Raw genomic sequence first — 10,639 nt, forward strand, 5'->3', positions numbered from 1 at the left:
TTAAAAATAAATAAATAAATAAATAATATATATATATATATATATATATGAGAATCAGATTCGGTGGCAAGGGTATGCCACATGCTAACTTGCATGTTGGTTTGGTGAATTCCACTAAATGATGGCTTTTGGGTAGAGTGAAGTTTATGGCAAGGAATAACATCATGAAAAGAGAAAGAGAGAGAGGGGGAGAGAGAGAGAGATAGAAAGAGATCTGCCTATATATATATCATAGGAAGACTTAGTTCATGGACACATACAAACAAAAGAATGAGTATATATGGGTGAGGAGAGATTCAGTAGAAGGGAAAGAAGAGGGGAAGGTTAAGGAAGCAAAATTTTTCTACCACTTCATCACCCATTTGAATCCTATTATTAAGTAAGAAAACCCTCTCAATCCTCTCATTTTTTTTATATATTTGAAATTTTCATATTATATATGATAAATTGTCTAAACTGTGTTGAGAATAATCTGTTTTGAATCTGCCAGCATGTTTACCCGAATTTTTAGATAATTTTATACTCAAACTTTTGAGATGATTTCTTCTACAAAGTTGTTGATAATGATGTCTAGTTCATCCAGGAATTTTGGCAACAATTTTTGAGCTTTCTACGAATTTATACAAATATTTTTACTAAATCTGAAACTGTGTTGAGAACAATCTGTTTTGAATCTGCCAGCATGTATGCCCGAATTTTTAGACAATCTTATACTCAAAATTTTGAGATGATTTCTTCTAAAACGTTGTTGATAATGATGTCTAGTTCACCTAGGAATTTTGGCAACAATTTTTGAACTTTCTACGAATTTATACAAATATTTTTACTAAATCTGAAACTGTGTTGAGAATAATCTGTTTTGAATCTGCCAGCATGTTTGCCCGAATTTTTAGACAATTTTATACTCAAAATTTTGAGATGATTTCTCTAAAAATTTGTTGATAATGATATCTAGTTTATCCAGGAATTTTGGAAACAATTTTTTAGCTTTCCACGAATTTATACAAATATTTTTACTAAATCTGAAACTGTGTTGAGAATAATTTGTTTTGAATCTGCCAGCATGTTTGCCCGAATTTTTACACAATTTTATACTCAAAATTTCGAGATGATTTCTTCTACAAAGTTGTTGATAATGATGTCTAGTTCATCCAAGAATTTTGGTAACCATTTTTGAGCTTTCTACGAATTTATACAAATTTTTAACTAAATCTGAAACTGTGAGACAGATTTTACTATGTATTTGAAAATTTATTTAAAATTCTATACTAAGCCAAATCTAGTAATTTCTAACTAAAAGATGAAATTTGAGAAGTCTAGTTTTATGATAAATTTTTAGATTATGGATTTGATCTATAAATTTAAGCATGGAATTAATGTAAGGAAATGTGACGAATCTGTGTCAAAAAAAAATGCTGGGAATTTTACAGGATTATTTACACATTCTTTTTCTGAAATTCTTTCTGAAAAGTGACCTAAACATCCCTATTGAGTATTCTGTTCAATTGCACGAATTTTAGAATTGTGTAAATAATTTATTTATAAATTTTAATACCGCGGTATTCAGAGTGAGCCCTGGTTTTTAATAACTTTTAAGTAAATTGTGTCGCGAAACCCTAAGTTGGCACGGGGATTATTTGAACCCTTATCGGTATTTGATTTTGGAATAAGGGTGGATGTGCGGGTGGCACGCAGTGAAGTTACGTACCCTTGGCAGACCGTTCCCTTGGGGCAGACCACGGATGTCACGGCTTGGGTATATAACTCCAGGCGTGGGCATCTTTGGTAGTTCTTGAATATTTGACCAAGGGGGTTTCCAAATTAACCGTGGCCTTGACTTAGTGGTTGGTAAGTTAAATCTCTTTGGCGAGATTTCAAAGGTCACCTAAGTTATTAAAATTATTTGAAGCATTTTAATGGTTGTAATTTATGTTTACGATTATATTATTATCTCGTATTTATAATCTCATTATTTTCTCTAAAAAAGAATTGTAAGTTGGTTATGTTTTCTTACTGTGTTGCAAAACTCATGGCATATATTTTGTTGCCCTGACATTTCATGCCAGATTATGTCGAAGAAGGAACTGAGGCTGAAATTGGAGCTGCTGCTAATATCGAACCTTGGCTAACTTAGAGTCAAGATTTTATCAAAATAAAATCCTGTTATTTCTTGAATTCGTGTTTAACTATGTTGTGACGTTGTGTATGAACTTGTAGTTTTATTTTGTTGTTGGACTTGACTATGTAAAAATTTAAAATTTCCTAATTAGTAGTTAAAATTTTATCTAGCAAGTTATTGTTATTTAAATTTTATGATGTTTCAAAAAAAAATTTGGGGCGTCACATCTACATTATTATTCATACCATAGTTTAAATAAATTGTTTATTTAAATTTTGTACAATCGTTTATTATTGTATGACATGTGTAATATTTTATGTTCGGATTTTAAGGAGTTGGTATAACATTATTGGTAACTAAGTTTTGAATTATTGTGAATATCTCAACGAGTAAAGAGACACGAAATTTAACCAATGATACATTAAAATGTAGAAGTGACGGGGTGAGCTCGGTCTAGAATCTTGTGCAAGTGAGTTGCAAACCCTAACATGGCACGGAAAGGTATTTCGGCTCTTATTGGTGTAGGCGATATAAGATTGGTGGTGCGGGTGTCACAACAGAGACCGTTCCCTTGGGGCAGACCGTGATGTCACGACTCGGGTATATAACCCTGGTGCGTGGGCATTATTGGTAGTTACTGTAAGTAACATTTGAATATTTGATCAAGGGGGAGTCAGAATTGCCCGTGGCTATTGCTTAGCGGTTGACTGGAAATAGTGCTCCGTGGGGAGTTACTTAAACTTATCTGATAAACTAAATCTATGAGAATTTTAAAAAGAAAAGTGGACATTTTCCTTATGATGAAATACTGTCTCTGTTTGTCATTATTTATTTATTTATTATCTATTGTTATTATTTTAACTGATGGCATTCCTGTTATGCTTATTAAATGCTACCTGTTATTCTGTTACTACGCATTATTAATTGTGAGTATTATTATCGGGGTAGATATTTTCAGGTTGTAGTATCTTATTGAGCTCGTCGCTCATTGACATCCTCGTTGTCCTGGCGTTTTATGCTAGGTACCGAAGAAACCGAAGGAAACACCGAGGTGTTGGAAAGCAACATTCAACCCTGATTAGCTTGAAGCGTGCCAAAGTTCCATGAACCATTTTTCTAAGTTTTCTAGTTTTTCTTTAGTTTCTTTTTTATTTGTGTACCAAGACAAAGTTTTAAGTTTGACTAGAGTTGTAATTTAAGAACTTTTAGTTTTGGTGTTGTTAATTAATAGACGATGGTAAATTTGGTGGCAACATTGATGATGATTCTTAATTAAGAAAATTGATTTTAAGTTTTAAACCTTATTATGATGTCTCCAAATTTTGAGGCGTCACAATGTGATCATTTCTAAACGTTAGGATGTGAACTGCATATGACCCATACCATAGGAGAGTAAGGTGAAATTCCTCCCCCCCTCCAAAAAAAAAAAAAAAAAAAAAAAAAAACACGAGTAATGATATATACAAAAAATGACATCGGGTGATATGATTTAATATGAATTTTTTATTTTAAAACAAAACATTCATAAATATGAGTTTTATTTATAAAAATAGCATTACCACATTGCTTATGTGCTATTTTTTGTATGAATTTTCTGTATGAATAGAGTTTTTAAAAGAAAAACAACCTTATGAATTTGGCATAATTACACCAATTTTCTTTTAGTAAGGCTAAAATGATTAAAACTAATACTGATAGTATATATAGACATGTGAATAAACAAAATAGAATATATATTTCAATATAAGAATATGACAATAACTTTTTTTATCCACATGAATAACCGATGAAAAATGAATAAATATTGTGTGAATTAAAATTTTAAGGCTGCGTTTGATTGTCGAATTATTTTTTATGGGATTAGATGTGATGGGAACCTAATAGTGAGCTTTGTTAAATTTTCTCCATATCTCTGGGAGGGATTTTGTTATATTGGAATTCTTCGGTATTTTAATTTCCACAGCTCTAAAGTCCTATTTTCATCAAGAAATAGTTAGTTATATGAATAAAAAAAATATTACTATCGTCTTTATGTCAAAATTATGAAACTTGTATTTTTTTCAAATTTTAGAGAGGTTAGTATAATTTACCTTTTTTAAAATTAAATCCATAACTATTGTAAATATTTTCATTTTTCATATGTTGTATTATAACTATATTAATAAGGAAACGTTTTTTTTTTTTTTTTTTTTTTTTTTTTTTTTTTTTTTTTTAATCTTGGCATCCAACTGGAGAGTTTTTGCTAGGATTAGTCGGCTATTTTGATATTCCAACCTTTCATTTATAAGACTTGCTTAGTATATTATAGTGTAAAAGATTGTCTTGATTAGACATTAGGAAGGGTGGGTTTGGTATGGTTTATTTATTTATTTATTTTTATTATTTTAATTAAAAAAATAAAATAGATTAAAAAGTCAATAAGATAAAATATCACATTTAAATTATAATCACTTTATTTTTTCTCTCACAAGAGTAAAAAAAAAATTAAAAAATCCATCTTAAGCGAGACTATTTAGTCTTAGGTTAAAATAGTTAAAAAGTCAACTTGCATCCCAAACGAAAGCTAACTACATTATGAGATTATATGCCTTCGTTTGGGATGTGGGTTGATTTTTTGATTATTTTAGCCTAGGTTAAAAAGCTACGTTTAGGATAGTCTTTTTGGATTTTTTTATTTTTGTGAAAGAAAAAATAAAATGATTATGGTTTGGATATGACATTTTAGCCTTGAGTTTTAAAATGTCAATTTAAACCTTACACTTTTGATTATTTTCAATCAAAACTATTTGTTTATTTTTATTAAGTAAAATCGGCAAAAAAAAAATTAGTCATTAAATTCGACAAAAATGATATTTTAGGCATGTTATGTTTACATTGAGTTTAATGACTAAGAGCATCCTTATCAGATTACCTAAATTTTACCTTAAAATACTATTAAAAACATTCATTTCCTATTTTAAGAATCACTTTTTTATCTGCTTCTCCCAACAAACTCCTTATTCCTTCTCTATTCTATTAAAATAATATTTTTAATTACTTTTAAATTTAAGTATTTTTTTAATAATACAATAATAAAAACACATGCAATAGCACAGCAGGAAGTAGCAGAGGAAAACAAATAAGGGTGGTCGACCGGGTGATCGACAGTCCAAATGGCTGGTCAAGCTAATTTTAGATATTTTCCTTCTTTAGCTCCCGGACTCTCACAGGACATCTGGGGGAATGTTCGAGGGACGTTTGGGAGGACATCTTTTGCACCTTCTACGAAATAAAATAAGCAAGTTATGAGGGAGTTACAGTGACTCCCTACAAATATGAAGTCATTATAGCAATACTTATATTTAGGGGGTTGGATAAGGGAACTACTGGGGATGTATTTTGACAGAAAAATTCCTTATTTTGGCTAAGGAGATAATATAAGAGAAGAGATGGGGATGCTCTAATATATCATTTTTTCGTTGATTTTATTTAACATAAATAGACTTGTGATTTAAATTGAGAATAAATAAAAAAATAGGCTTTAAATTAATAAAATTTAAAATTTATTTTGTAATTATCCCTTTCATTTATATATATCTGAAAATGTCGTTTTTGTCCAAATCATATTTAAGTAGCTGAAGAGTCTGATGTGGAATTTTGTTCCATTTCTATGTCTAAGGGTTTTGATAGGATTTGGGGTGGCTAAAATATGTCAAATCGCCTATTTTGGGATTTATTTTCATAATTTGAACAGTTTGAACAGTTTTTATTTTAGAGTATATTAAGTAGATTATATTTATAAAAAATTAAATTACTCAGATATCGTTAATCCTTTCATCTACTTATATTTGTATTCATTTTAATACTTTAAATCACAATTGTCATTAATTTTTATAGACACAAATGTGAGTGAATGAAAGAGTTAACGATATCCAATTAATTTGATTTTCTGTAAATATATTCTACTCAATATATTTTAAAATGTAAATGGTTTGAATTATCAAAATGAGCCTAAAAATGAGTCCATTTAACTACACAACAGTGGTTGTTGTGCAACAACCACCCCAAGACCGATTTGATAATGTAATTCAAAACTTAAAATTAAATATATTGAGTGATAATCAATTAAATCCATTTGATGATGATAATTGATATTACTTAAAAATTTAAATGCCTCTTAAAATATAGACTAAAACTTATGAAAATTTTAAGTCATATGAAACTTACTTAATTCTGGCTGAATTTATTAATACTAAACATAAGTATCGATATACAATATTATAAACTCATCACCACTACCACCATCACAACCACCACCACCATCATGCCACTACCACCACTACGTCCACAACTTTCATGCCACCAACATCAGCATTACAACTATCATTTTTATCACTATTATTATTGTTGTCATAAATACCATTATCATTTTACTATCATTGATATTGTCACTGCTACAACCATTACCACCACCACCATCACTACTATCACGTCACCGCCACGTACCACTACCGCTATCACCACCACCATTACCACTACACCACCACCACCACTATCACTATCACCACGGTTACCACTACGACCACCACCGCTATGCTACTGCAACTACTACTACCACCACCGCTATCATGCCGCCACCGCCACCGCCACCGCCACCGCCACCACCACTACTACCACCAATTTCATTACCATTGTCATTGTTGTCATAATGTATCATCATCATTTTACTACCACTATCAACGCGACCACTAACACTACCACCATTTATGTTATCACCACCACCACCATTACATTAATTTTTTTTAAAATAATAACTTTTAAATTTAATCTTATACATATCAAACGAATTATTTCTAACTCAATACTTAAATTTTTTATCAAACAATTTTTCAGCTTAATAAATTTAACATTTAATCTTTAATACTTAATTTTTAATTTTGCAATTTTATCAAACACCACCTAATTTATAAAGCAGATATGGGTAAATCAAACTATGTTTTTTTTTTTTTTTTTGCTTGCGCACTTAGTCCGTGCTTAAAATAGACAAATGAAAATGCACATTATAATCAATGAAAATCATGTTTAGAAAATGATTCGATCCTCAAAAAAAAATAATAATAAATAAATAAATTAGACCCTTAATGAAGAATGTGTGAGTGATTTTCTGACCACACTGCCCGCTTAGTAATCAGCTGGAGAGCACCGGCAGAATAGATGGCTTCAACAAACCTGTAACAGAAAGAAAAGGCTCCGGCAGTGGCTCTTCCACCCGGGGGCACTCCGACGATCAAGTCAGTATATCTCTCAAAGATAATCAAGTGCTAAACTCACTACTCAAAGCATAAAACTGCGTACCTTAGACCCACGAGGGTGCCTCTTTTTTATAGTTTACTCAATTCTAGTCCCACTAGAAGCTTGACTTCTATGGACTCCAATTCTGTACTTATTTTGGATTTCTCAAGAGATAAAGATAAACTCCCTAAGAGTTTTATCCTTATCTTCGCAAAGTCTTTTCTTTACTCTAGGACTCTTGCCCCTTATCCATTATCCGCTTATCTCGGATTTCGATATCTTCGGAGATAACCTTGGCCTCACCGAGATAACCTCGGCGTCACAACCAGGATACGTGGCACTTCGGTTGACACGTCGGTGTCACCTTGCCACGTGTTGGTATTCAGAAAATACATCCCCAAAACTGCCCCCTAGGTTCTATTACCTCGGCATTCTGAGGTGATGGAACCTATATCTATATTTTCTTCCAGTAAATCGGCTTAAGATTTGACAGTCGAGGTCATTCATTTCCGGCCAACATGCTTTCCCTAAAAAATCAAAGATTTTTAAGGAACTTTTTACGCGCATGAGCTGTCATGCACTTCAATTCAACCGTTTTAAACACGCATTTCTTTCTTACTGGCTCGTGCTTGTGACGCGCCCATAAGTCATCTCTTCTTCACAATCGCCGTCTGACGTATGCGCTCTTTTAGGCGTATTGATTGCTTTTGCCGCCGTTTTCATTTTTTGACAAAATCTTTCCCCCTTTCTTTCGTCTCTTCACTTTTGCATCTGAGTTCTCTTGCTTTTTTCTCTCTCTAAAACTCTTTCTTTCAAATCCGCCATTGCTCAAGCTTCCAAAGCTCTGCATCTTTCTCCGTTCACCCCTTCCGGCGAGATTTCCACCGGCCTTCTGCTCTTGCAACCGTCGTAGGACGTCGGCAAATCCCTTTCCGGCCTCCCTTTTTCTGGTAAGCATCTGTTTCTTTCTATTCCAGTTCTTGATCTTTCCTGGAATTTCTTGTTTACTACTGCTTTTCTTAAGTAATCAATTTGTAGATCATACATCTGAATGCGTTGATTTTGTTTTTTACTTATGCCCTGAATACATGTACTGTTCTTAGTGTTTCTTGCACGTCTTGCTACTGTTTCCTGGCCTTCAACCCTTTGTATTCTTCATGTTATTGATAGTCCATCTCTATTTTTGACTCTGAAACTTCGTATTTATTTTCTGTTTTTTTTTTTTTTGTATCTTTTCCAGATCTGTACCTTTGATCTTCATCTTCATAGCTTTAGGTTTGGGATTTGTTTGTAGAACCCATAACTTAGGAAAAAACTAAAACCTGCACCTACTTTCACTGTTTGCCGAGGTCCCATCAATAAGAAACATCTTTCTGAATTTCAACCCTTCTAATAGAAGCCGATATCATGGATATGTGGAGACATATGGTAGATACCCCGACCAAACTTGAGTACTTTAGGCAAGAGTTCTCCATCCCTGCCGATGTCCACCTGAGACTGGCTGGGGATGACGACTCCATCAAGCCTACAGAAAACGCCATGCCCCTTCCCATTGTAGCTTTTACTAAGTGCGGACTCCGGCTCCCACTCAACATCCTTTTTCGCGAGATTCTTCATTATTATAAGTTGAACCCCATGCAACTGGCAATCAACTCTTATCGAGTGATTTTTGGTATTATCGCCTTAGCTAAACAGGAAAACGTTAGGATCACCTTAGCCGACATACAGTATTGTTACACCATGTGTGCCCTTAACTTGAAAGAAAAATGTTTCATTTATTATCTTAAGTCGAGGTCTACAGAATTCAAAATCGTAGCCGACCTCCCAAGCTCCAACAAGGGGGCTGGAGATGATTATGTTATTGCTTCGGGAAATTGGGAGTTTGGCGCAGACGAGGACGCCCATCTCTACCCTCTTCCCTGATCAGTTAAAAAGGGCAAGGGTAAGAGCCCAGTGTCAATACTTAGTTGTTTCTGTTCAGGTCTTCAATATTTTATCTGTTTCTAATGTTTGTTTTTTCTTGCAGACGTTCGCAAGCCAGCGAAAAACTTTCGCCAATCTTACGTTCCCAGTAAGGACCTGAAAAAACTCCTGGACTTGCTAGTTTACAAAAGAAAAGCACCTCTTCTTCTTAACTTTATTCCTACATACAAATCGATTTTGCCCGACGTCCCCAAAAGAAAGAAGAAAAGCCTTTCTCCTCCTACTGCCACAACTCAAACCGCCTTTACATCACGAACAGATCAAGAGTCAACATCTGACCCAACCAATCAACCATCTACTTCGGTCCCATACTTGGTCCCAATACAAGAACGAAAACGTCGGCGAAGATTTGTCAAAACTGCTGAGATGGGTCGCCCAAAGCCCGTTGCTCAAGACCTCTTTCTCTATCTCCCTATTGACGTCGATGCTCAACCGACGCAAACCATGCCCCCACCAAAGCCGAAACGAACCAAGAAAGCCCAGCCAAAGGCTAAAGCCACTGAAGTTAAGGCTGAGGATACCCTGACAATTTCACAATTGGCAGGGAGTGAGAAGACGGCTTCCGTTCCCAAAAAAGGTCTGCTGAGACACAGCCATCAGAGTCCACACAATCAAAGAAGCTGAGGTCATCGTCTGAGACGACCTCGGGGTCCAGAATACCAAAAGTCCCCTGGACGCCTGAAATTACTTTAGAAGATAAGCCTGTTCTTGCCAGCGATAGTGCCGACGACATTAATGTCGGCGTAGCACTCAGTATCACCCTACTTCTCCCAGGTGATCTTGAGCGGAATGCCAAGATGAGTGAGTACGAGAACTATGCCTTTATGCTCTAACGCTCTGTCCAAGTAAGTGTCTTTACATGGAAACTTGTCTTCTCTTTTACTTTGTAAAATTTTGTAATAATTTTTGCCCTGTGCTCTTTCAGGCCATTCAACATGCCCACTCTCTCTCTATGCAAGCTTTTGAAAACAGGGCAAAGTTGGCCGACATGAAGAGGGAGGTTTCTGCCCTTTAAAAAGGAGAACAAAACTCTTCAATCAAAAATGAAAAAACTGGAAGACCAGGCTGAGGGTGCCACCAAAGCCCAAACCCTAGCCGAAGAAAAGGCTGAATCTGCTGAGGCCATCAATAAGGTTGCCGAGGCCGAGAAGAGAGAAGCCGAGGATAAAAAGGCCCAAGCCAAAAAGGAACTTCAGGAGGCCTTGGCCACTAAAGATGCTGAAATCAAAGCGGCCGATGAAAAAGCTTATGCCCAAGGAATGACCG

General features: G+C 34.4%; 1 long non-coding RNA gene across 1 annotated transcript; it reads left to right on the forward strand.

The window, feature by feature from the left end:
* The first annotated feature begins 249 nt into the window (after positions 1-249).
* Positions 250-2,292, forward strand: LOC145794853 (uncharacterized). Its single transcript, XR_014334812.1, has 2 exons — positions 250-379; positions 2,067-2,292. It is a non-coding gene; the product is annotated as an uncharacterized LOC145794853 (long non-coding RNA).
* Positions 2,293-10,639: the final 8,347 nt, after the last annotated feature.

The sequence above is a fragment of the Camellia sinensis genome, chromosome 7, assembly GCF_055761805.1.
Source record: "Camellia sinensis isolate YWXY chromosome 7, ASM5576180v1, whole genome shotgun sequence".
Classification (NCBI taxonomy): domain Eukaryota; kingdom Viridiplantae; phylum Streptophyta; class Magnoliopsida; order Ericales; family Theaceae; genus Camellia; species Camellia sinensis.